The sequence below is a fragment of the Anolis sagrei genome, chromosome 4, assembly GCF_037176765.1.
Source record: "Anolis sagrei isolate rAnoSag1 chromosome 4, rAnoSag1.mat, whole genome shotgun sequence".
In the NCBI taxonomy this organism is placed as follows: domain Eukaryota; kingdom Metazoa; phylum Chordata; class Lepidosauria; order Squamata; family Dactyloidae; genus Anolis; species Anolis sagrei.
The window spans coordinates 153,446,667-153,471,445 of NC_090024.1; the positions used below are offsets into that span (position 1 = coordinate 153,446,667).

Consider the following 24,779-nt stretch of genomic DNA (forward strand, 5'->3'; position numbering starts at 1 on the left):
TTGGACGAACGTTTCTTCACTTATGTAAAACACAAACTGTAATATTTACAGTAACAAAGATGATTGAATGATGACTGGTGATCACTAATTATTGGCTGAGAAAGAGCCTTCCTTGAGTGGGGAGGGGTGGAAAGTGACCTTGGAGACCAGCAAAAGGTTTACACTTGTCTAGACTATTCAGTGACACATGAAACAGTATGGTGAGAGGTTGTGTGCCGCTCCATAGAGTGAATCATATTCTGAAGTGTAGTCTGAGTTCTTGTCTGTGTACAAGGAGTTAACAGAATTTTTATTTATTTATTTACATTCGTACTTATTTCCTTCCTTCAGATCATGTCTGCCCCTGCTATTACTCAGATGTGGACAAACGAAACACATGATAAATTGCCATTTGGTATGCCTAAGGTTTGACGAGAGCCCAGATATCATTCAAGTGACTGTTACTTTTGTATAGTGAAATTGTTAGGATATAACATGAAAAATAAATGTAAAATAGAGTATCCTAGTCAATCATCAGCTTTAACATTCCAGGAAAAGCTATACGCATTTTTTTAAACTTTAATATGTATGTTTGGTTGCAGAACTTTACTAGTTGTACATAATTTGATTCACAGTAACAATATATAGCCTTTATGTGAATAAAATAACTCTAAATAAAAAGTACATTCAGGTAATTTTTTTCTTTATTTTCCTTTGTATGTACATTTTGTATGAATTTTGGGATAAAGGGAGGGTATATGCAGAATTTTACAAGCCATTACTATTGTCTACATAACCTTGTACTTGACTCAGTCTGCGGACCCTTCTGACATTTTTGTCTTTTCCTTCGACACGCACTTTAAGGCTGTAACCATCACTTTCTTTAAAAAATGTGACATATCTGGAGTAGATTCCATCATTTTTCATAATATCAGCACCTTAATAAAAATATTAACAATTACCATATAAAACAAGAATCTTATTGCATATTTTTATCAAACCCCTCCCCTCCCCCCACCACTCCTGCAAAAGAATATGATGGAGATAGTTTCATTTTCATGGGAATAGATGTGACATCCCCGGCCCATCCCCTGTTTGGATATCAGCCAGCACGGCAACGCCTTAAATCAATAAATAGTTTTCTAAGATCTACAGAGATACTCGCAGGAACGCCTCAGCAAGCAAGAGTCCAAAAGTGGCAGGCTGAAACCCAGCACCTCAATCTATGGCTGATACCAAATGAGAAACTCCTCCTGGGCACACAGAAGTCTGGGCAACTTGGAAGGCACTGAACAGACTGCACTCTGGCACCACGAAATGCAGAGCCAACCTTAAGAAATGGGGCCACAAAGTGGAGTCCATGACATGCGAGTGTGGAGAAGGGCAAATCACAGACCACCTATTACAATGTAGTCTGAGCATTGACACGTGCACAATGGAGGACTTTCTTATAGCAACACCAGAGGCCCTCCAAGTGGCCAGCTACTCGTCAAAGAACATTTAATATAATGCCAAGTCTTTAAACTTTAGTTTTCTTAAACATTTCACAACTGTACCCTTGGTTTGCTCCTCATACGATAAAAAAGGGAATAGATTATGTTTGATTCAAACAGTGATCACACTTTGTTATTAACTAACTTGTGTGCTAATATAACTATCCTTGCTATTTTGCAATGCAAGGTGTATGATCTGCCAGACCAAACACATCCCACTTGCATATACTACAACATGCTATGCAGTCAACACATTCCCTTCTTCAACAGACCTAATCAATTAAACACAGTTTCTTAGCTTTAGGTTAATTGATCACATCTTCCAACATTTTACAGATTACAATAAGGACATTTTTGGGTGGTGCTAGTATCAGGAATTGACAGTACCTGGTAGAAAATGAAAGGGCCAATCCAAATTCAAATGTTTTAGAAGTAGAAAGTAGCAACAGCACAATTCAGATGTAAAATTAACAAATTAAGCCAAACACACATAATATACACAATGAGGTAAAAGTCACTTGACAGTATCAGATGCTGAACATCCATTGAGAAGGTTAGGATATGCTAATTGAGTTTGAAATGATTTTTCTGCTAGTTTAATTCTTTATTATTATTTTATAGATTTGTGTTATATGTATACATACATCTAACTGTAAATTAACTTCTTCCTGATTAAGTGACCTATGTTTGATACCGTTAAAGAGTTAAGTCTTACTATCACAAACGCATACACTTGTTAAATCTAGGAAACACTAACTACATCGAATGACCACTAACACCAATGCTATGACCATTCCATAGCAGAAAATGCTGGAGAAATGAAGACTCAGAGGCAGCAGAAGTCCTTGTCCCATTGCCAACCAGATAGCAGGACTTTCCCCAAACATCTAAAAAATCCCAAATATTTCAATTGTATGAAGGTTCTCAATCAGCTTCCTTTGGAGAAGAAGGGGGATATTTGCCAGAAACCCTGAAGAGTCACTGCCAGTCAGCGCAGGCAGTATTGGGCTACATGTGCCAGTTCTCTGTAGACATCTTTAGATGCACATAACTTTTGAAAACTATGCATGTAAGTGAATTTTGAACTGCATTTGTTTTAAAATAAACTTACCTGTACCATCATCAAGGAGCTCTATTTCTATACACTGTCCAGATGATATTTCAACTGTGGTTATGACACTTGCACCAACAACAGGCAAAAACCCTTGACTGACTTCTGTGTAAATGATAACTGGATTAGGATACATGTTGATATTTGTGTTCATGTAGGGCTTCACAGTTACTGGAGGCACAGTAGAAGGTGCTGCTCTGGTGGTGACCGTGATCGAAATGGCTTGAACTGCTGAATGTGTATTCTGAATTGAATAAATCCAATCTCCTGCCTGCAAATCAGATTTGAAAAAAAACATGTTTGAAAAGCGAATGGGTGGATTTTTTTTTCCAAACTGAAGTGGCACAGACATCTGGTCATATGAGAACCTGAATAATATGAGGGAAGATTATAATCTTCTTGGTATAAGACTGTGGTCCCCAGTCATATTCATTCCTTGGGAGGTTTACGCTGTCCCTGTGCTTCATGATAAACTGAACAACTAAACTAGATAGATCCTGCTTGACCTCTCTCACTTCTCTTAGGCAATGTAATCTTTGGTCTTCCTTATTTCAAGCTGTTGCAAGAGTAGTAGCCATTTTTTCCTTAAATCCTTTGATTTTAGGTTCAGTCTTCTAGGGCAACATATCAGGATGGTGTTTCAGTGTCAGGATTTCTATGAGACCCATATCTCTTTAAGACTGTGCATGGAATAAGGAGATCAACCTTTCCCTTTCCAAATTAGCATTAGCATCAGAAACTTTCCTGGCCTGTTGTCCTCATGTTTTAAACAACAATATCACTAAGATATAGAAAGAGAATGTGATGGGAGTTATAGGGAAGAACTTCTGAAGAACATCTACTTGGGGAAAGCTGGAGGAAAGCTTATATGCTTAATAGGTGAGCTACACAAAAGCTGATACAGATCTCAGGCAGATAGTGGGTTTGATGGCTCTCTGCTACACACCTTCAGCCAGTTTCATGAACATTTTTAGGGAATTAGGTTCAAATGTGCTGTTAAATGGGGTTGAGGAAGCTAAATAGTCCTACTGTATCGATATTAATTTCACTTACTTACAGGGAAAGGGCAAATTACCTTCCCCATTCCTTATCACTGAAATATGTCTAATAAACAAGACACTAACAAGTACAATGTCTACACAGTATTTCTTCACCTTCCATGTGTTCAGTGTATCTCATTCCAAACTCAGTATGCTTATGGTAGATTATAGGCACCCTTTATTATTCTCAGCAGGCTGTCTGTCATCTGTTCTAGAACAAAAGCTCTTTTAAGATTTGTTAGTGCTTGATCGGTAAGTACACAACTTGTGATAAGTCCCCGGGAGAGTAAACTACACAAGAGTTTTGCAATTTTTGCCAGTTCTTTAGGAGGGCTCAGCACCCACAGCATAATCTTGGGGAAAGCTAAAGCCCACCTCCCTCACCCTGTTCTAGGCTCTGTGGTTCATGGTTTACTGTCAGCTTTGACTGATACACGAGCTGCACCCCTTCCTAGAATTGGAAGACCTAAATATGGTTTTACATGCCCCGGTCATCACAAGGTTGGACTTCTGCAATGCTTTGTACATTGGACAACCAAGATCAGAAATTCCAGTTAATTCAAAACATGACAGCCAGATTGGTTACGGCTACATCTAGGAGTGAGCATATTACACCTATACAAAAATCACTGCTCTGGTTGCCAATTAGTTTTTGGGCAAAGTACAAAATCTATTACGCTCTTTTAGCTTCTCTGGCATAATTTGTTGCAGGTCCATCAACACCATAAAATGTCCATATGCTTCTTTATTGAAAGAAACATGCACATTCTTTTTGTGTGAAACATTATTACATTGAGTGTAAAGAAGTTCATTTTTGTTACCTCTGCAGTTCCAACAATCTTGAGTCGAGCTGTTCGTAGGTTGTTGCTTTCAATGACAAAGTCATTTGCAGTATATGTTTTTCCTTTGGGATCTCTCAGAAGAAATGCTGGTGGATTTATGCTCACATTCCATGTAACTATGAAGGAAGTGTCATTTCCTACCGTTCTATCAATGGATACAGTACCATCTAGCCATTCAAAACGACCGACGCTCTGTCCTTTCCTTTCAAACTGATGGGAAATTTTAAAAGAATACCTTGATATTGAAGAAAAAAATCATAAGCTATCCTATTGAAAAGAACTAAATTTAAAACAACTAATTTTAACACTGCTGTAAATAGATTTATCTTCTGTTGTGCTGATAACATTGCTCCAAATATATCATACTTCAACATATGTTTCCCTGGACTACAAATACCAGAATCCCTTAGCAGCCAATATTTCTTGTTATTATGTATGTGTTTTATTAGTTCTTAACTGGGATGTGAAAATCAGTTTGTTTCATTTTTATATTTTTTTCCTCACATTATTCCAGTTTTTTCCTAGGTTGCTGGACCTCACTCCCACACGCCAGGTATTTCAGTATCACAAAATCATAGAGTTGGAAGAGACCTCATGGGCCATCGAGACCAACCCCCTGCCAAAAAGCAGGAAAATCACATTCAAAACACCCCCAACAGATGGCTATCCAGCCATCTGTTGGGGAGCCTCCATCACACTCCAGGGCAGAGAGTTCCACTGCTGAACAGCTCTCACAGTCAGGAAGTTCTTCCTAATGTTCAGGTGGAATCTCCTCTCTTGTAGTTTGAAGCCATTGTTCCGCGTTCTACTCTCCAGGGCATCAGAAAACAAGCTTGCTCCCTCCTCCCTATGACTTCCTCACACATATTTATACATGGCTATAATGTCTCCTCTCAGCCTTCTTTTCTGCAGGCTAAACATGCCCAGCTCTTTAAGCCGCTCCTCATAGGACTTGTTCTCCAGACCCTTGATCATTTTAGTCGCCCTCCTCTGGCTGTAATGTGTTTGTACAAATTTGCCAATATGCATTTTTAATTTTCAGTTATACATACTGTATTTTTAAAATGTATGCATGCTTTTTTTGCATTTTCTTTCTTTACAGATTGCAAGCTGTGGCAATGTACATGTCTATTTCTTAGATAAGAGGTTCTTTTGTAGCTCTTGCATTATTGTATTTTGTTGAAAATGTGGGTTTTTAGGGAAATGCAAACTCAGTTTTCCATCCCTAGTTCTTGATAGTGTTGTAATTGTTAACCTGCCATGTGAATCCATATGGATTCAAGGCAACTAACAAATAACCACATGTAATAAAAATTTAAATAATGCAGATACAAAAATGAAAAAGCAATTAAACATTACGTTATCGAATAAGTAAAGTTTGTGACTCCATAACAGTTACAGATGTACAACTCTAGTGTTACACATTTGTAATGGAAGTGATGAATTTCAGCCATGGGTCTTTTTCATATCGCTTTTTAAAACCAAGACATACATAAATTACAAGCAGTAAATGAAAATGTACTCTATGTATTGGAATCAGGGCATCATGGTGCCTGATACATTGTTTTTGCTCTATCTTAAAATGGCAATACGATTTATATTGTGAACCCCTTGTTGTTCCCAAATATTTGAAATTCAGACCTGAATGAGTTGTTGAGAAATAGTAGTACCAGCTCCTGAGGAAATTCCAGTGAAAGCATATATAAGACCATCACTATCCAAACTGTCGGTAGCAGATAACTTCACACCTCCTGAAATATGATTTGGAAAAATGAGTACAGAAATTTCTCATTGCAATAGATTTATTTGTGTGTTATAAGTTTTGTGATACTATTCATGCAGAGTTGTAGAAAGGATGGTACTTTTTAGTGATAGAAACATCAGTATCAACCACTGCTGGTATAGGGCAAATGGGTTTAGTAAATATGGATTTTTGTTTATATATATATATATATATATATTGATCAGAATTGTCAATTGTCAGATATTTTCTTTTACAGTGGATTGGATTTTCATGGATTTAAACATAGCTGTAGATTTGTTAGAAAAATGGTATGACAGATATTACCTAAATCTCTCAGAATATTGTTGGATTAAAGGCTATGGCAATAAACCAGGTCCACACATTCGTTAACCTACGAATAAGTGACAGAACATAGAAAACAGCCAAATAGCTCATCACAATAACATAGTAACCATAGAACCCATATCTGCAGTTTCACTGCAGGGGTAAAATGCTCGCTCTAGGAATTTGATAGGTCCTTCAAATGATTTTATGGTATGCTTCTTCTAGTGGTTACCACAGAGTTATGTTAGAGGACTTAGCAGATTCCTTGAGATGATACACCTCTAGAAATCTCTATGTTCTCCAACACAATTGTATGGTATGCTAGATACCATAATGTAATGTAATGGTGTTTGTTCATACCTGTGGTTTCAAGTAACTGCTGTTTGTCCAGGATCATATTCCCTCATTTTTAAAAGGGTCTTACTGTATATTATTCTTTGAAAGACTAATTGACAAATTTTGGATACTTGCTCTTGGTCAAGTGACCAACATGGTCACTTGATGCAGTGCTAATTCTCCCTTGAGAGCAAAGCAAAAAGGGTAACTATGAACAGCTACAGCTGACACATTTGTGTAAATGTAATGCTGGTCACCACAGAAACCCAGGCTTCAAAGCTGAAGTTGAATTCAGGACTACATTCACTGCAAACCTGCATCTTCAGGGAAAATTCCTATTTCCAGGTCTGCCTTTTGATTAATCAGAAACACCTGTGTTTTCCCTGCATTAAGTTTTTCTTATATGATTTTTTTTTAAAAAAAACCCACCATATTAGAACCAAAACAACGTCATAAAATTTAGGGGAAAAGGAGAACTAGAGTTGCTTGTCTTCAGTATACTGGTGACATCAAATGCACAAGCCTTAGACTCTACTTTTGATCTCATCCTTGGAGAAAAATGGGGTATAAATTCAATAAATACTAATAATAATATAAATAATATTTGATTGCAAACCTGTCATGTCTGCTAACATTTCTAAGTCTCTTGGTGCATTTGGCCCCAAGGCAATGGTGTGAACTACTGAATCACTTTTTTCCACTTCTGCAAAACAAGTTCTTATATCCAAGTCATCACCAGCGACCAGAAGCACAATTTCACAACCTTCAGAACTTGAATACTTCTGTAAAAATACCTATATGAGAGGGAAAATAAGCATTTTAATGTTACCAAAATGTAAAAATCCCAACATTGTTGGGATTATGAGGGGAAAACTCTACAAAACCGAACAACAGAGCAGGAAACCGCCTGACAAGTTAATGGAGCCCTCAAGAGACGTCACTTTCCACCCCTTTCAGGAAAAGAAAATGAGTAGTAGCTGGAACCTCAAGAATTGATTGTCATATCTGTTTCTTAGTTGATTTCATTATAGCCTCGCCTTCCAATATCAGAGGAAATGAAGCCAACTCCTAATTCACTCAATGATATAATATTGGCATGTATGGGAACAGGTTTAATCCCTCCCTTCCTTGTTCAGAGCCATTGAATAACAATCTTTGGAACTATAACTGGGAAGAAGAAAAATCAAGAACCATTTCCACATTACACAACTGTAGCACTATCATTCTATTTTAACTCCCATGGTTGCATCCCAAGGAATCCTGTCCTATATGTCTTTTAATCTGAGGAGACACTACACAACAGCACACTGTCTAAAATGCTAGGATTCCATTGGATGATGCTGGCAGTTATAGTAGAATTATAATTCTATTATTGAGTATTGTGAAAAAGAACCTAAATCTGGCCCCTTGTGGCAATATTTTTCATTGGGTAAGGTTGAACCACACCATTATGAAGAGTGAGGCAACTATCTCAGATGAAATGCTGGAAAAAGAAGACCTTTTCTTTTTGGGTCCCACCAGAAATGTCCTCAGTTTGAAGACAAAATATGTTTATGCCACATGGTCTGTTCTCCATTGCCTAAGATGCCAGGTGCTCTTAAGTGCAACACAAGACACTACCATTGCCATTGTAGATAAAAGATTCACTGTAGATAAAAGATTCTTGCCAGCTTGGCAATGTAAACTGAATGAAGATGCCGTCTTGTTCTTTGCATCAGGTAGAAAAGGGTATTAGGCCAGCCCTGTTGACTCCCAAGCCTTAGCAAAATAATTATTTCCTCTAAAATTAATACTCAAACATCCTAGCATTTGTCCACTCAGACATGTATCGTATATTCTGGCATGCAAGACTACTTTTTAACCCCATTTTTTTCTCTCAAAAGTCAGGGGTCGTCTTATACACAGGAGTCATCTTATATGCAGGAGTAGTCTTATACACAGGAGTTGTCTTATACGCGGGAATAGCCTTATGCATTGAAGTCATCTTATATGTGGGAGTAGTCTTATATGCCAGGAGTAGTCTTATAGAGTGGGTGCTGAAACTTCCAATCCGGATTGGAGAATCTGTGCTTGCTGCATATGGTGGGGGGAATTCAAAAATGGTAGTGGCCACGTCCCTGCCCTATGCAGCAACTGTATGACAGCATTAAAGGCGACGCTGTACAAGTATGGTATAAGAAAATCCATTCATCCGAATTCGTGGACTTAATGCTTTCCCGATGGTGAGCTGAAGGGGTGCCTCACCAGGAAGGTGTAAGTGAAGGGCAGAGCAAGCTCCACGTGCCCAGGGCGCCCGGGGTATGGAAAAAAGGATTAAGTGGCTCTGGGCCCAGAAAAACCCAACTCTTTGACCTGTCTGGCTTGCCATTGTATCTTATTACTGTACCTCCTCCTCTGCCTCTCAGATCTCGCTCCTGAAGACTGCAGTGAAGTGGTGCAGGTGCACATGTGCGAGATCTGAGAGGCAGAGAAGGAGGTACAGTAATAGGAAAATTACCATGTTGAAGTCAAATCTGATGCTTTAAAAAATTTATTTGGTGTGCATTGTAAGAGGGGTAGTTTTATACGGCGAGTATATCCCAAACTCTATATTTTAACTGGAAAGGTTGGGGGTCGTCGTATAAGCCCAGTTGTCTTATATGCCAGAATATACGGTAGATCAGTGGGTGAATCATAGGATAATTACTCTCTCAGTATACTTTCTACTACTCAAGCTGTGACGTAAGCAGAGTAGAGAAGATCCATGTGTACTATCTTGAGTCTGCTATAGTTGAGATATAACTATGTATAGGAAAAAATATACTAGGCTGCTCATATCAGAGGATACCATTTGGTGGCAGCAGTAGACCATTTAATCCACATTGTTGCAAAGTGGGCCAGTGCAGACTTTTCAAAACAAGTGCCAGTGATTCATTATTTTCATATCTTTGTTTCGGGTTTTGGAACACTTTTGTGTAGCTGCTGTACAATGCATGTTTCCTTCTCATTTTGCTTATTTCCAAATTGCCATCTCTGTTTCCACTGGACTGGATCCAGATCTGTTTCTGCTTGTATTATAAGGAATATAACAGTTCACAAAATGGCATGTGTGAAGTGTTACTTTCCACCAGTGACAATAAAGATGCTTCCACTAATTGCCCATGGTATTTATATGACTATTTTTTTTTACATTGAATTCATCACTAGCACTGTGTAGGACTGAATGGACAACAACAATACTCCTGTTCGGATGCTTGGAAAATGTGAAAAGTGTTGTTTTGGATACCCAATGACAGAATAATAATGGTTCTTTAATTGCAATCTATAAAAAGAATATAATAAGTCTATGCTTATATAGACTATCATATTTAAAATAAGATCAGATTCCAGGTAATCAGGAAACAAGAGGTATGTGCAGCCAGTTAACTTTGACTGCAAATTATCTTCACATCAATCACTGCAAGTTACAAGAGCATGATCAATAAATACTGGAAAGGGAGTGCATGTACAGGTAGTCTCCAAATTACAAACAAGATAGGTTACGTAGGTTTGTTCTTAAGTTGAATTTGTATGTAAGTTAGAACATGTACATTTTAAGAGTCCCCTAGGGGAGAAGGGAATATAAATAAAGATCATCATCATAATCTCCAGCTGTCTGTGCCACTGTGCAGAAAATTTCACCTCATTTTCTGTTTATGTGATAATTTTATTTTGAAACATTTGGCTTGATGATGGAAACAAGGATTGGTGAGAAAACTTCAGTGGAGACACCCCCCCCCCCACCGCCGCCATGATAATGCTTTCAAGAGTGGAATTTACTTCCTAGAGGTAGATTTCTCTCACTTCCTGTTGTCTCACATCTGTTCTTAACTATAAGTCATTTGTAAGTTGAATGTTTGTAACTTGGGAACTGTCTGTATTGGACAAAATGTAAACAGCGACTTTCAACTGTTTATTCTTTTTAAAGGGGAGAGACATTTATTCATAGTGTGTTTTACTGAGATATACTCATACTGAGTCTGGACTTTGTGTTTGTGTGTCTCATTTTATTTTGTGTGTTTGTGTGTCTCATCTAATTTTAAAGGCATTGAATGTTTTCCTATGTAATAATAATGATAATAAACTTTATTTCTACCCTGCCTCCATCTCCCCAAAGGCTACTCAGAGCGGCTTACATGGGGCCAAGCCCGGACAACATAATACAGCAATAAAACCAAAACATATACAGCAAACAACAACATAATCAAAATAACATTAAAAGGGAAAAAAAATCATAAGATAAACATTCCAATAAACACAATGTATGAAAATGCTGTAATCCGCTCTGAGTCCCCTAGAGAATAAGGGCAAAATATAATAAAGTGTGTTGTGGTTGTTGTTGTTGTTGTTGTTGTTATTATTATTATTATTATTATTATTATTATTATTATTTCTTGCCTGTTTCTCCCAATGGATTGAGGTGGGAAACAACAGCTTAAAATACAGTAACATATATTGCCAATTAAAAATACATAATCAGGTAAAAGAGAGTAACATCGGTTAGAAGTATACATAGTAAAAGGAAACCATTCATAATTTAAAAGCCCATAATGTAAACGTCATCTGGACAAACTTGCTGGAAGGGATTGGTATTTAGTGCTGTTTTAAACTTAGACAGCATACTTAGCTATCAAGTGCATTCTCACAGATCATTCTATAGTTTGGGGGCAGCTAAAGAAAATGAAGCCTTTTGGGTCAGTTGCCAGTCTAGTCTTTGCTGAATGAAATACACATCCTCAGAAGACCTGAGTGTATAGGGCAAACACACAGGAGAAGGTGATTCCCATAGTCTGGACCTAAGCCATGAAGGGCCTTAAAGCTAACACTTTGCCCAGAAGTGAATTGGAAGAGTGATAATAATAATAATAATTTATTTGTATCCCGCCACCATCTCCCTGAAGGGACTCAGGGCAGTTTACATGAGGCCAAGCCCGTCAAATCCAAATACAACAATACATCAACAAACAAACAAGCAAATAAAACAATATAAATAATACAGTTAAACATGTAAGCAATAACACACAAAAGATTTAAAACACTATGGCAGGGCCAGATGTAGATTAAAATTTTAAAACCCTGGGCGTGTACAGAGTAGGGTATGTCTAGACATGGGGTTTTTAAAGAGTGATGTGGGGGGATCAATCCAATGGATAGATAAAGTGCTTCAGAGCACATATAGAAGAAAATTGATCAGCTCAGACATTATTTCCTTTATTCAGGGAAGGCACACTGGAACAGCCACGTTTTCAAGCTCCTCCTAAAGACTGCCAAAGTGTGGGCTCGTCTGATATCAATATAGGTGTAGCCAGAGACGGCCCTAGGTAATTTTCAATGGTAAGCAAACAGTATTTTGGCGCCCCCCCCCCCAATCCAATAATTGATATATATTTTCTGTTCATCGTGGGAGTTCTGTGTGCCATATTTGGTTCAATTCCATCATTGGTGGAGTTCAGAATGCTCTTTGATTGTAGGTGAACTATACATCCCAGTAACTACAACTTGCATATGTCAAGGTCTATTTTCCCCCAAGAGTGCCTCAAGAGCGCCCCTGGGCAAAATCAACTATACTGCAAATGCTTACTTTGTGTAATGGGTTGAGCCGCCCCTGGGTGTAGCCATCTAATATTATGCAGTAGCTATCAAATATTATGCTGGCCTTTCACTAGCAGAATTCAGACAGAATTGTAAAAGTAGTAATATAAAAAGTCTCAACTGATATAAAAGAATAATTGGAAATGTTCACCTCAAATCCTGCGTGTATTCCAGCACATACATTGGTTCCTCCACCAGCTCTAGTAGGAATATAACTTGTAAGAGCTTTCCGCACACTGTCACTGGTGATCTGTTGCAAACCTGTCTGAATTGTTGCTGCATCATTGAATGTGACAATTCCAACCCAGGATCCCATTTCAATAATCTGAAGAAGGAATAGTTCTGCAGCTAGCTTCAGCCGATTAATGCGATTGTACTGCATGAGGAATGAGATGTAAAACAGTCTGTTAATTCCAGGAGAGCCAAAAAGTAAGGATTACTGGGAAATGTTTTTATCTTAATTATAGTTTGGTTTACAAAGGTAAATCTGGATATGAACTTCATGAGAAGATGATTGATTTCATGGATTGTTTCACAGAGAAATAAAACCAACTGAGCTGCCCATGGGTTAATGTCAGGTCATGCAAATATGATATGAATGATATGAGATTGCTAGCAAACTTGTATTGCTGCTGCCTAATATTACTACTGCTGTTTGGGATGTAATTTTAAAATGTTATACTATTACAATGAGCTGGTGTGTTATAGTATTATACTCTATCTAAAAGTCAAAATATGTGTATATGAATATATGTTTGTATGTATATAGCATGTCTGATCTATTAAGGCTCCTACATGGCTTGATGGATTTGGACCAAACTTAGGGGTGGGCGGAGGGGAGATAGAGAGAGATTGGCAGAGTATGATGTGAGATGTAGCCCACCCACATCCAGAGACCTGTGTGTATCCTGCCCTTGATGGATATGGACCAATCATGGTACACATACCTTTCATGATACGATTTTAAATGCTGGTGAGGTTTGGGGAGGATTGATAGAGGTCCACCCAGGTCATGGCCACCTATGATGGATCTGAATCAAACTTGGTAGATATACCCATCATGAACCAACTTAAAATACTAGTGAGGTTAAGGAGACATGATAAAGAACAATGGTAGTTGAAATCCATTCTACTTACCAACCTGCTTGTCAACATCATTACCCATTCACCACACAACCTGAGAATGATGGGAGTTGCACCCCAACAAAAAGTCTGATCCATCCAACCAGTTAGAAGTTGACCCACCAATTCAGATCTAGGGCTAATGGTAGTTCAACACTAGTCAGATCTGGGACTGATGGAAATGGCACACCACCAGATCTGAAGTTAATAGAAGTTACAGCTGGCCAGATCTGGACCTGATGGGAGTTGCAACCTGACCAGGTCTCAGGCTGATCAGAGTTGTACCCCATCAGCTGTACATTTCTTTATATATGTTTCCATTGTGCAGTTTTGCATTTTCTAATGGGACTATTCATAAAATCCAAAAACAAAGAATAACTGTTTTCTCATATGTAGCATTACAAAATACCCAATCCAGGCATTGCTGGCTACATACACTATTATATTTATTATTTTGTATTCATTGAATATATTTTTGTATTTTCCTAGCCACAAGGTAATTAACAAATAAAACCAGTTAAAACATTACAAAGACAAAAATACTTTCAAGCACAATTTCAAAACAGGGCAATTTCATCATTAAAAGCCAAGCAGAACAGTTTGGCTTGTACTGGCTGCTGGAAGCGTAAAACTTTCTCTCCCCTCCCCCATTGCATTACTTTCCATTGGAAGTCTTTCCTCTCAAAACAGAAATATATAGATGTACCTGACCCATAGTCTCAGAAACATCAAGCACAAGACACAAAACTCTGTCCTGTGTTTGCAGCAATGAGATAGTGGGGTTAGGTGGAGGAGCACTTCTTGGAGATGAACTGTCAAAATCCGTTGAGTCCATAATGACTTCCCAGGTACTTCTGAAGTTGCACATTTTGTTCTGCATGTTTGGTGCCTTTGTGTTATGGTTTCTCTCATCACAGAAGTGAGTAATCTATATGAAAGACAAGAACAGTCCCCAATTACAACAGTACTGCAATTCTTACTTTTTTGACACATATTTCTTACAAAACAATGGCACAACAGTGGAAACTCTTGGTCATACCTACGGGGAAGGGAAAACTAGAAATGTTCTATGAATATATATTTTTTAAAAGTAGACAGCATCTCTTAAACAGGTGCAGCTAGTGGCTTCCATGCTGAAAGGAATTCTCTAAGGCCTTCATCACATTATCTTCAGGAAGCATCCTAGGATGCTTCCAGGATGCTTCCTCGAAAGAGCTTGACGGAGTCCAACGGAGTCCATCATATGACACAAGGCTACTTCTGGCATCCTAGGATGCTGCCCAGAGAACACAGGAGGCTTTCTGTGTCCTCATTAGATAGAATGGGGGAAGCTGTCAGCAATACTTTCCCTCGTGTGATGGGTAAAGCAGAGTAAGGGGCGGTGCGGATCGTGGAGCAATTGTTTCCCCCGCTTCCCAATGGATTCGCCATGCTGCCTGGAGAATCCCCCCTCTATCGCCTGGCTTCAAGACCTCAGTGTGATGAGGACCTAAGAAGCTCTAAGGCCCCTTTCTACACTGCCATATAAATTTCAGATTATCTGATTTAAACTGGATTATATGGCAGTGTAGACTCATAAAATCCAGTTCAAAGTGGATAATCAGGATTATCTGATTTTATAATCTGGATTATGTGACAGTGTAGATCCAGTGCTATATCCCAAGATTTGATGTCAGATTATCTATTTATCCCAGTTTATCTGGCATCGTAGACTCAAGCCCCTTCTACACTGCCATATAATCCAATTCAAAGCAAATTATCTGAGATCATATCCTGGGATATAAGGCAGTGTAGATCCAGCCTGAGACTCAGAATAGATTAACCACCTGATTGAAGTGGAAGCCTTCGGCTGTCCTAGCTTTTGTCACAGAACTGAATGATGAAATGATGGGGCAAATAAACTTTGAAAATTCTTTACCACACAAAGTAGGTTATTTTACATTCAGGTTACATTTTAGCATCTGGTTCAAAAAAAATGTAATATCTAGGACTGACTCTCACAGTAAGCAATGTAGAACTCCTGAAACAAAATGGAAAGAAATAAAGACTTAAACTGTACCGTGAATTGTGCAAATTGGCCTCAAACACAGAGTGGACAACTTTAAGGAATACCAAGCTACTAACCTTGGAAGGATTCGATTTGAGAGTGGGTTGACATGCATATTTATGGCATAGAAAAACAAAAATTGAGAAAAAAATGGAAATCACTTTATCAGATCTGCTTTGATAAAAATTTGGGAAAAATATAAAAAAATAGACTATACACAAAAACACCACTTTGGATTTCCCTATTAGAAGCGCTACATAAAAGAGATAAACGACTTACATATAGACAGTTACTAAAGAAACAAGATGAAGATATGGTTCTTAAAACACAAGAAGAAATCAAAGAATTAGACAAAAATATAGCCTGGTTCCAGTACAGATAAATAAGAGAATGTTAAACATAGACGAGAAATTGCAATTTATAGACATAAATATCTTTTGGGACAAAATAATAATGTAAAAGAAAATTGGTACAAGATGATGGACCAGTGATACCTAATGTAAAAGTGTGAGGACCACAAAAGAATGTTCTTCCATATGTGGTGGACATACAAATTGGCAAAGAAGTATTGGAGAGACATTCAAGAAAAAAAATCCAAAAATATTGGACATCAAATTTCAATCTTAACCTGAGTATTTGTATTAGAAATTACAGACTTTGAGATGGATAAAAACAAAGAGACACTTTTCAACTATTTAATAACTGCAGCTAGAATAGTATATGCCCAAAAATGGAGAAAAAAAGAATTACCAGCACTAGAACAATGGATGTTAAAATAATAGACATAACGAAAACGGACAAATGAACTCAATTAATGCGCCACGATGTACAGGAAAATAAAAAGGCAACAGATTGGACAGCACTTGTGAAATGGACAGAAGGAATTAATTATTAGGACAATTGTTCTCTAAAGGAGAGTGGTACGAAGAGAGGCTGGCAGAAATATAATGACTTGAGAAAAAGACAATGAAACTACTCATGGAGGAGATTGGAAGCCTTCAACTCCATCTTTTTTTCTTTTTTTCTTGTTGTTGTTGTTGTTGTTGTTGTTGTTTTTGTCCATATACTTCCTTTTTCTGATTGCTAAGTCACTTACCATCTTACCCTGTTGTTTTGTTTGTTTTTTTAGATATTGTAAAAAATAAAGACTATTTTATTTTATTTCTTTAATAAAAAATAATTTTAAAAGAAGGTTCCTCTGGGATAAAAAAAATGGGAAAGGTTGTGATCAATGCATGCATGTGGAGTTATAATCTAAGTAAAATAAACAGCAAATCAATGAAGTAAAGAAAATCAAAACTCCAGATTTTTTGAATGCTTTCAATGTATCAAAATTAAGTTGTGATATTGGTGCTGACATTAGTTACACTTACTGAAGAGAGACTTGGCATGTACATTATAGATGCTAGTGTAGTTTGCTTTTTGTCTGGAATAAATTGACATCCAGGCTCATAAAGTTGTGTTCGGTATTCGAATTTACACCTTCGGGTAGCTCCTGTATTAAGTCGAAATATATACTGTCCAGTGATTGCTGCTGAGCATCTAAACAATATTGTAGAAATAGGTATTGTTAATGAGTCACTAACTGTAGAATTCATAGGTGCAAGCTTTGTGAAATGAAACATGGCACTCTAAGCTGTTCTGAATGAGCAGTCTCCAAAAGACATGTTCAATTGAGATTTTTAAAGCGTATTTCAGAAAATACTCATTGCAGTCATGTGATGATATTTCTGGAGACCCTGGAACCTAAGTCCCCTTCTACACTGACATATAATCCAGATTATCACATCAGAAAATCCAGATTATCTACTTAGAACTGGATTACATGAGTCTATATTGCCATATAATCCAGTTCAAAGCAGATAATCTGAATTTTACATGCAGTGTAGAAGGGACTAAGTGAGTCTTTATGGGACTGAGCATTTGACAGGACATGAGGAAATTCTGCCCAGGAACCGTGCTCTCAGTGTCCAACAACTGAGCAAAGAAAATACAGGGGGTTTCCCGTGTTCTTGTTGTAGGCAGTGGGGACAGCACGGCGGCAGGGGAGGGGAGTCGGGCAGCGACACTTTCCCTCCTATGATGGGAAAGGCGGTGCTGTGGGTGTTGTGGGGCGACAAATTTCCCCGCTGTTCTACGGATTTGTCGCAATGGCTGGAGAATCCCCCCCGCTGTTGCCTTCATTGGGGATCTAAATGTGATGTGATCCTAAGTAAACATTTTGTGTATACATTGCCAAATAACCTTCTTCATACCCTGGACAACCTTTCACATCTCATTCAAACTAATGAGCCCATAGCAAACCATCACATGTAAAATATTACTTATATTAATTAATAAGATATGACCTAAATACTCTGAAGACTTCAGGTTCCATCCATTCTTGGCAGTCAATGGAATCAAACATAGAATTAATGCATGGAAGGGAGTCAACCATGGAATAGCCAGTGCTATAAGGCATGCTTTAGAGCAGTGGTTCCCAACCTGTGGGTCTTCCAGAAATCCCAGCCAGTTTACCAGCTATTAGGATTTCTAGGTGTTGAAGGTCAAAACATCTGGGGACCCACAGGTAGAGAACCACTGCTTTAGAGGAAGGCAATAGCAAGGCATCTCTGAGTATTCCTTGCCTAGGAAAAACATAAGAAATTCATGATGCTGCCAGAAGTTGGCGGGTGACTTGTACATGCATAATCAGATATACGTCGAGGATGGTACCTTGTTGCTTCAGCCATGTTTACTCCAGTAGTATAGAACGGGCATCATTGTTGTATTCATCAAAAACACCCCATCTGAAATGAGCCCATTCATGGACAAATGCTCTGCCTGTGCAAGATGATCAACAGTACTAATTGTAACAATAATTAGAAGATAAATGCATTTGTACTTTTTGCCAAAAGATTTACAATAACATTGGAAATGTTTTGCAATCTCAGTAGAAGCTACATCACAATAAGAATGGAAAGTTGTGATTTTGAGTTGCAGACACTCATAATATCAGTGCCCATAGCTGTAATTCTAAAGTACAATAAAAAATACTGTAGGTAGCTGTATTAAGCCATATCAATAAATAAGTTCTAGCATGTTTCTGTTCCGGCCAATTTGGAAGATGCATTAATATAGCCTACCCTCTGTATACATGGGTTCTGTATCTACAATTCAATTATCCAGTTTGTAAATATTCCAAAATAAAAAAATAAAGCTTGATTTTTTAATGTTCTATACCAGTAATTTTATATTAGAGATATAAATGTATAGTAATGTAATGAGCACCCATAGTTTTGGTATTTACAGATGTCCTGAAACCAAATCTCAGAGGATTCCAAGGCCCACTGTACTTTTCTTTATCAAGTGTCAGATATATTTGCATATACATAATTCTTTGATTATGTCCACAGTAAACCGATTCTTAATGGAGTTCAGATTAAAAAGATGATACAGAGATGTGACCCAAGGCACTGTACAGAAGAATTCTTACTATCCCAGCTCTATATAGTTTGAAATTGCATGATATGGCAACCTTAGCTGAATACCCCCTTTCTTTTATTCTAAGGTACCTTCTACACTGTCAGATTATCCAGGTTATGAAAGCAGAAAATCCACATTATCTGATTCAAACTGGATTATCTTAGTCTACACTGCAATATAATCCAGTTCAAAGCAGATAATTTGGATTTTATATGGTAGTGTAGAAGGGGCCATAGACACACTTTTTCTCTATATAAACATATCTAAAAATTAGGTACATCTTAGAATCTCAGGTGTTTTCTTATATATTAATAAAGCATTTTTTTCTGTTGATGCAGTGAAATTCTTAAGTTACCTTTAAGGACCCAGAATAAATAAAAACACAAATTTTGCTTACAAATAAGGAAATAAAAGGTTTTTGCTTGCTTTTTCATCCATTTGATTTCTTTGTATATTTTTTCTATATGACATTTAAGACATGGAATTAAAAAAGTTAATTCACATTGACAGGTACTACCTCTAGATCCATAAATGTTCTGTAAACTGTCATCTGTCATGAAATTTGATGTGAAATGAATGTATCGTCCCAGTTCCCCACACCCTCCATACTGCAAGGTATAAGGTTCATCGCCATATTTCAAGAAAGGATCCTCCACAATGACATCAGCCTAAAATAAAAGAGGAACTGTTTTAAAGATGGCCTAGAAAAGAAATAAGGACAGTGTCTTAACCTTTTGATATTAATGTCATGTGGCCACTTTGGTAGAACATTCACATATTTTACAGATGTATTATTTTAAAATACAAATCTCACTTCCTTTTGTCAAAAATAGTCAAAGAGGCTGGTGTGTGTGTGTGTGTGTGTGTGTGTGTGGCTTGAAAAGCATTAGAATATTAGGAAAACAACTGTTATACAATAATTGCCATGGGAGAGAAAATTCCCAAGGAAAGCCAGCAGATGAAGCTAAGAGTAAAGCTATTTCAGATTCAGTTCTTTTAACTCATTGCAAAAGTAAGTATATAGATCAGTGGTTCCCAACCTTTTTTGACCAGGGACCACTTGACCAGGGACCCCTTTGACCAGGGACCACCTGACCAGAGACCACTTGACCAAGGACCATTTCGACCAAGGACCACTTTGACCAGGGACCACTTTCCAACATTAGTACCAAAATGGTTACGAATCAGTTTTTGGTCAACTTTAGATTTGATTTGGGGTGCTTATTCAGAAAATTGCATTGGATATAACACATCAGCTGTTTCTAATACAGAATGTATGCTATGGTCAGCGACAGGGAAGGAGTGGTAGGTGGCATGAAAGTAGCTGAAATAAAATAAAATAAAGAGGAAGGAGGCTTGCGGACTAGATTTTTGTCCTCGCGGCCCACTGGTGGTCCGCGGCCCCCAGGTTAAGAACCACTGATATAGGTACATAGCTGGTTAATAAATATCTATGTAGTCTGATGAGTTCTGCATCTTGTTTGCAATACCAAAAACATTTCCTTGATGGACACGGTCAGAGATCTGCCCTCTAGCAGCTATGTTCAAAAGCATACTGCCTCTGAACATGAAATACATCTCCAGGTAACATGACCAGAACGATTGTCCATAAATTTCTCTAATTTTTAGGAAGTGCATTTTTAAAGCTGTTGAAACCAATGTTCATTACCTTTTGAAAGAAATGCATAAGACACTCCAACATATGTTTACTCAATGAAAGTTTGTTTCACTAACTGCATATAAGACTACAGCTTCGCAGTGTGTTTTTTGTCTTCAAAAATATTTTTTACACCCACCTATTCAAAGGATTCTTTAGAAACTCTTTTATATTCAGGTTTCATTGTCCATGTTAGAGGAATGACAATTTTTACAGACTTGAAATAAAATCTTTGCTTTGTAGCATCAAAGAGATAATTGGATGCCTCTTTAACCATGTCCTAACAAACAAACAAAGAAACAAACAAAACATGCAAAGTATAATCGAATTGATATGTTCAATAACTACAAGTTCTGCTCCAAATTGGCACTCTGCTTTTTGATATATAGAATAAGGATATTGACTGGAACCCTGTATTAGTTGCATAGATAAGTAACTTCTTCTGGTCTGATCCTTCACCTCATTCACCCACCTGCTAATCTCCAGTAGAATGACTATCCTTTTCCCTGATCACCTGATGCAAAGGACAGTACAGGACTTTAACATGTGCCCAACTGGGTTTTAAAAACCTAATTGGGCCCACATTACAGTCCACACATTTCCCCAGAAAGCTCGTGCTTTTCTGTGCAGGGTGGGGTGACCCAGAAACAAAAGAAAAACCCCTAGAAAAACCTTTTAAAAAAAAATTATCCAGCTGGCATTTCTCTGCTATGGGGCCTCTCCTGATGCATAGAAATGATGTGCCAGGACAAAGGGGTGGGGGGGGGGGGGAGGAAGAAAATCACTCCTGGCCTCTCCCTTTTCCTGGCACATCATTTCTACACACCAGGAAAAGTCTGGCATCAGGGAGATGCCTGTTGTTATTTTTTCCTTTTAAGGCTTTTTAAAGGGGTTTTGAGATGAGGTGGGGGCTGTCTTGGGTTTTTCGAGCTCCAAGCACCCAAAAATCCCAAGACAGCTGTATGGATTGGGACTGGAAGTCACACAACGTGATTCCCGGACCCAATCAACACAGCGCCCACAGCTGGAAAGACCCGGGCCTTCTGAAAGAGGCATCATTTGGATAGCTGAGGCATCATTTGGATGCCTCGGGTAAAAGTTCAGGTGCTCACGCATTTTAGGCGCTGTGTGCATGCACCCCCCGTGAAGTATGTTTGAGTGGAATAGTACTTACTATCCTGACAATAATCTCACACCACAACTAAAATGAGGAATATGAAAGTTATGGATGAGTAAATCTAATTAACTATTTTGACTTCATGATCACTACTTAGTTATTATTGCCATTATTATAATTAATCCCCTACTTTGCTGGGCATCAACTACATGAGGGAGCCCCCGGTGGTGCAGTGGGTTAAACCCCTGTGCCGGCAGGACTGAAGACCGACAGGTCGCAGGTTCATATCTGGGGAGAGCGCAGATGAGCTCTCTCTATCAGCTCCAGCTCCTGAGAGCTGGAGAGAAGCCCCCCACAAGGATGGTAAAACATCCGGGCATCCCCTGGGCAATGTCCTTGCAGACGGCCAATTCTCTCACACCAGAAGCGACTTGCAGTTCTCAAGTCACTTCTGACACGACAAAAAAAAACTACATGGGAAGAAGAAGATTGAGGCCTCTTCCACACTGTCCTATATCCCAGTATCCGATCCCAGATTACCTGCTTTAAACTGGATTATATAAATCTCCACTGCCAGATAATCTGGGTTAGGAAGATAATATGGGATCAGATCCTGGGATATAAAAGCAGTGCGGAAGGGGACTGATTTTTCATCATTCAATTATGCCAGGCCAGGCCAAGTCAGGCCAGGTTACTTAGTTAAGTATACTTAGGTATATGTACATAAAGACTTTGACAAACTTGAATGGAATTTCCTTTGTAGTGACTTAAATAATATGGATATAGATTTGTTTTTTAAAAAACATCTCAAACTGCTTTGGATTAATGTCAACGGTTCTTATGAAACAGGTGAATTTTTTTTATCCAGGGTTAATAAAAGGAATGTCCCTTGTTTCCTCTTTTCTTTACAATTGCCCTCGAGCCATTACCTGAATTTATTCACAGAACCAGTCACTGAAGTGGTTGCTATCAAAGGCTATTGCTGAGTAATTAGCATTTTTGCAGGCAATACTGCACTGTTTACTACTAAACCACAAACTGCAGTTCCAGCAATTTTAGAGGAATTTAAATATTATGGATATTTGTCTGTATTACAAATTAATTAGAAGTCAAAAACATACTTACTGTAGAGGATCACAGAATTCTGGAATCATCTACAAGTTTAAATTTAGCTTCCAAATCAAATAAATATTTACAGGATAAATATCCCAAATACTCTCCAAAAATCAAATTGTATAAAAAAAAATTACAAGTTAAATGCGATAGTCTCAAAGTTCAAATAATATTTATATTGGTTGGGGCATGCAGCAGTATTTAAAGCAAATTTCTTTCAAAAGTCAAGTTTTATTTAAAACATTACTTATTGCATAGACAAAATAATATAATCCAGAACTATTCTGAGTTTGCAAAACCTGAGCTGGAGTGTTGATGACAGGTTGCCTTGTGGGTCTCTCATTGGTAGGAGCACCATAAACAATTGGAAAAAATGTTTAGCGCAATTTTAAACATCAAAATCTACATGGAAGCTTAAAAAAGAGAGCCAAGCTAATTTTATTGGGTATGGATTTCTATAGTTGGGATGCTGCTGCAGAAAAAGCCGTCTTATGTGTATAAGTTAACCTAAATTCATTTTAGCATTTATTTAAAACATAAATGACTGGCTCTGAAGATCTCAAATTTTGGGAGGCTTATACGGGTTCAGGTAGAGCCCAATAAAAAGGTCTTATTGGTATTATAGCTTTTATAACTTTACTTTTCAAGCTGAAAATCTGAAATCCAGCACCTATAGAGTACTACACACTTATTATTAAGAGAAGAAGACTTATTAAATACGCTTATTATCAGGAAAGTTTGAAAGTAAAATATTTATGCATTGACCTAGAAGCTGGGCTGAATACATGTTAAAGTAGTTTGGTTTATTTCCCCTTCTAAACTGACATTAAGTAGAAGAAATATACTTCTGATAGTTGTAATTACCATAACTGCCTGAAAATAGGACTTAAAATTAATATTCAAATATCATATAGAGTAATATCATAGAATATAAACCAGCATAAACAAAACTAAATACAAGAAAGAAGTAGTCTGGGGAACCTTATGAATATTTTATGCACTTTGAATGAAGGAAGCAGTATTTCCCAGTAAGAAACTGAAATGTAGATATGTTACAGGATTCAAGTTAAATTTTTCATGTTTATCATAATTTATCCACACCACTAAGCTGCTATGTTAATAACTTCACAAACTTACCTTAATGTTGTCAACTATTTTGTGGTCTTCAAGTACGCTTGGGCTAATTGCAATAACAATATCTTCAAACCCACCATTATTGAGTTTCACCATAGTTCCTGTTACTCCATGGAAAAATACCATTAAAATAAGCCACCCACAGAGCACCATCTTGCTTGTGCCACTTGTCCCAGCCTCACAGGCAGAAACAATCACACAATCCATGTCTAGGTGCACAAAAAATAATAATTAGAATGCTCATTTTAATGACCTGCAATCTAGAAAAACACACTGCATTAAAAATATCACCACAATAGTGTGGTTTTATTTATTCAAGATACTCCTGAACAGGAGACTTTTCAGTGTGATTAAATGAAATTTATCTACAATCTATTTTATAATTGCCGAATTACACCTGGAAACAAATGTGATAGAATGTAATAGTTAGAACCAGAAATTGTGCAAACAATTGTTAAAATTATGGGACTGTATTGTAACTATTCTGTTGATTTTGTGTGGTAAGAAAATAGAAGTCTCATAATCTGACACAAAACAATGACAGGAAGAAAATTCAGGCAAGATTAGAAGAAAGTCAACATAATTGGAACTGAAAGATTTTTTTCACATTCCTAGGTGAAATGCAAATCTGATCAAGCTAGAAAA

The 24,779-nt window shown here is 37.6% G+C and overlaps 1 pseudogene; it reads right to left on the minus strand.

Moving 5' to 3' along the window:
* Window positions 1-747: 747 nt before the first annotated feature.
* Window positions 748-24,287, minus strand: LOC132774107 (calcium-activated chloride channel regulator 1-like; annotated as a pseudogene).
* Window positions 24,288-24,779: the final 492 nt, after the last annotated feature.